This window comes from Myotis brandtii, unplaced genomic scaffold, assembly GCF_000412655.1.
Source record: "Myotis brandtii unplaced genomic scaffold, ASM41265v1 scaffold221, whole genome shotgun sequence".
Taxonomy (NCBI): domain Eukaryota; kingdom Metazoa; phylum Chordata; class Mammalia; order Chiroptera; family Vespertilionidae; genus Myotis; species Myotis brandtii.
This window is the reverse complement of record NW_005358287.1, coordinates 808,698-812,597: the sequence shown is the minus strand read 5'-3', so window position 1 is coordinate 812,597 and position 3,900 is coordinate 808,698. Positions and strand designations below refer to the sequence as shown.

Here is a 3,900-nt window from a genome sequence, read left to right as displayed (position 1 = left end):
AAAAAAAAAATCTGCCAAGAAAGTTTCTCCTCCCAAGGTTTATAAAGGAACATGAACTGCCTCAGAATATATAAGAACTGTGTCTTACTGTCTGAAGATATTATGCACACTATTTGAGTGTTTTTCTACCAAAAGATCACCATCCAAATCATATTCAAAATTTCTGACTTCAATGAATCTTTGCTTCATCAATACTGTAGATTCAGTTGTCCTGTTTTCATTCTGAAAATGGTATAATTTTAGCAAAGTGAAAAGAGCAGTTTTAACTGCCAACATTATCTCTGTATCCTAAGAAGGCCATCCTGTAAGTTTCTGGTGAATGTACTGATGGAGAAATTAAATGCAGATTACTTTATATCTTAGTCATCATATATCTAGGTTTATAATTCCTTAATTTTCCACTGGAGTTTTGGTTTCAGTTTTAAGTGAGAGACTGCCTTTGTTCAGAGAAATCAGCATTGAGGAGCCCTGAGAATCACAGGCTCTGACATCCAGGGAAGATGTGAGAAAATTAAAGACTCTAACGTGTGGTAATAACTTGCAGCCAAGTGCACTCAGCACACTTAAACAGTAAGTGTAAGGTCAATTCCAAGAGTGAGGATAAGACTGAGATGATCATATATTAAATTAAAAAACATAAAATGGTGATATTATTTTTTCACTCATTAAAAAATGCATCAAGATGCCTTCAGAATAAAAATTAACAATCAGTAACTTCTGTATTTCAAACAAAGATCTATATTCAATTTGCTTTTCTCAGTATGATCTTGCCTTTGAGATTAAGCATGAGCAGTTACATTTCTTAGTGATGAATCCAAGACAGCAATCCAGTTCCTTCCCCTAAATACCATCTAAAAAACTGGCTAGACTGAAAAATGGGTAAAAGCCTCTATGGCCGCAGGGCTCTGCAACCCAGACCCAAGCATATTATTCCTGCTTTAGAGACTCCTCTTTAGCCATGTATGATCAATGCTCAGCCACCATGGAGTCATCGTGGTTTTCTTAGGAACGGCTTCTCCACAGGCACACTCCTTTACATTCATGCAGCCTCCTGGCTCTTGTGCATAGCACTGCATGTGGAAGTGTCACCATAGACAAAGACTTGAACTGGTGAAGATGAGCTCAGCCACAAATTAGCTCTATAGCAGCCTCCCTGGTACTGGGTTCCTTAGCTATAAAATGAGCAGGTTGAAGAAAGATGGGCAGTTCCCCAAATCAGCTACACTTCCGTATTACTTGAAAAGCTTCACAAAAATACAGATTCCTGGCCTTATCCTATATTATCATATAAATCACCTGACCATGGGGCACAGAAATGTCTATTTTCTAGGAGCTCCAGACATAAGCTTTGGATCTACATTTGGAAACCAGGAGACTAGATGAAGCTTAAAGTCTCTTTCATTTCAAAAAGAGTTCAAAAATACCAAAGAAATAAGCTATACTCTCCTAAATTCATACATCTTTATATATTTTATCACTGGCTTTTGCCAGATGCCATTCTATGTATAATACTGGTTGGTTTATGTGTAGTATTTTATCTAACTAATTCTACCACCCTATGGGACCATGTTATTTCATTTGACAGATCACAAAACCATGGCCAACTTAGCCAGATACATATGACTAAGATGGTATGGCCAGTATTTAACCCTAGAACAGCCTTAGAAAATACAGGAATGAATTTGAGCAGTAGGAAATGAGGTCACAGTTGTGTATGTGTAATGGCTTTGTTTTTGTTTTGTCAGGCTTTTTTTGTTGTTGTTTTATTTTGTTTTGTTTTGTTTGAGAATAGGAAATAATATGCTAAGGTTAATTAATCCAGTATATTTATCCCCAGTGGCACACCTATTATCTGCCCCTTCAATGAGTTCCCCAGAACCTGTACTTGCCAAGGTCATTAAAATTACAAACATTTTAAAATTATTATCAAGGAGACAGAGAAAGCACCACTACAGAAAGAAAAAACAACACTGGGAAATATCAGAAATTACAAAAGGAGATGAGCAACATTGAATATCAAAAGAAACTACCACAGAGATAACAAAAAGAGTAACGTTGAATATTTCATAGCGAATGGTAGCTATGGAATTGCCAACATCAATACTGAATTCCATCCATCCATTTGCCTCATCTTGCAAAACTTCCCCGAGGTTTTTAGGCTTTGCAACTTTGTTTCCCAGAGCTGTCCAGGAGTTATTTTTATTTGGATATTACTCTTATCATGTCAATATCATATTGGAAAGAGGAGATGTATACAAACAAACTCAGTTGGTCACTTTGAACAGAAAGCCAAAAAAAACTTTATGGTGTGTCTATAATTTAAATATAAAAATATTTAAATCTTCAGAGCCATCTTTTTAAATTGAATTGTTGGTATTTATTAAAATGTGATTTACCATTGGGGAAAAAGGAGACATATGTAAAACTTTAGATAAATAAATAAATAAATAAATAAATAAATCACACATTAACACATACATTTTCTTTGGTTCAAGGTTTTTGTGTGTTAGCGTTTTTTCTGATTTTATCTGAACCCATTTATATTTCTAGCAGTGATAAGTAAGAGGCCGCATTTAATAGTGATGCCCAGTGGTCAGCACTCACCCGCTTTGCATAAGGCTTTCTCTTGCCAAGGGGGAACGTACCACCTGCTGATGGACAAGCCAGACACTGTGAGGAGCAGGAACGTTCCCCACCAGCCCCGCAGTGAGTGGCGGACCCGGTGCAAAGCTCAGCAGCCCCATCAGTTGAATGATTCTGCGACGGAAGCTTCATGCTACCTCTCATCTATAATAATAAGAGCATAATACGCTAATTAGACTGGACGTCCTTCCAGATGACCTTCCGGACAAAGCCAGGGCTGCAAGGAAGCCTGGGTCCTGGGTGCCAGAGTGAAGCTGGTGCTGGCAGCCGGGGGAAGGAAGGCCTACTCTTGCATGAATTTCAGGCATCGGACCTCTAGTATAGTATAACTTTCTTGATGATCTACTCTTTTTAAAATGTGTATTTTATTGATTTCAGAGAGGAAGGGAGAAGGAGAGAGAGATAGAAACATCAATGATAAGAGAATCATAGATGGGCTGCCTCCTGCACACCCCCTACTGGGGATCAAGCCGGCAACCCGGGCCTGTGCCCTGACCAGGAATCGAACCGTGACCTCCTGGTTCCTAGGTGGACACTTGGAGCCACACCAGCCGGGCATGATGATGTACTCTTTAATGGATTTCCCCGTCCTATCTCAATTTTATCTAGTAATTCAAGTCTATATTATTATCAAAATGTCTCTGCTATTTCATAGGATAACTTCTGGCACCCACCTTTTGGTCTGAGGCTCTGTCCCTGGGGCAACCGCTACTGTGGGCTCTGATGTCCCAGGGCAGGGCATGCCCAGATCCACAGAACACAGCCTCCTGCACAGCGGCTGGCTTCTCCTCACCAGTAGCTGGTCCCTGCCTCTCAGACCGCAGATCACCTGCCGCCTGGGCATGGCTCGCAGGTGCAGGCGCTGGCGGAGAAGTCTGAGGTCCAAGGGCGCAGGGGCAGAGGGAAGGATGGGGGAGGCTGGGCACAGGCGTGCAGGCGATGCTCCGTCCACAGGTGGCTCCCTTGCGGGAAGCCTCGGCCCACGCACACCCACACGCAGAAACTTCCACCTGGTTCAGCGGGTGCCTCGGGTTACCTAGGAGCATCTGTCTACACAGTCACCCGGGAGCCACTGCAATGACACGCAGCATCCCTCCCTCACAGTGCCCGGCGACCGCTCCTCTGAGTAACGGGACTGTCATCCAGTGGCACTGGCATCGCACAGAAGCCTGGGCAGAGGGTTTCTCTGGGGGAGAGGACGCTGCGCGCCTGCGGGCCTGCAGCTCTGGGAGCCACCTGCTCCTCCATCAGCCCCCA

General features: G+C 42.4%; 1 long non-coding RNA gene across 1 annotated transcript in view; it reads right to left on the bottom strand.

The window, feature by feature from the left end:
* The window catches only part of LOC106726067, a 24,449-nt gene extending 20,914 nt beyond the window's left edge, over window positions 1-3,535 (bottom strand). Inside the window, exon 1 of the long non-coding RNA XR_001362082.1 lies at window positions 3,318-3,535. This is a non-coding gene — a long non-coding RNA (uncharacterized LOC106726067). The remainder of the gene's footprint in view (window positions 1-3,317) is intronic.
* Window positions 3,536-3,900: the final 365 nt, after the last annotated feature.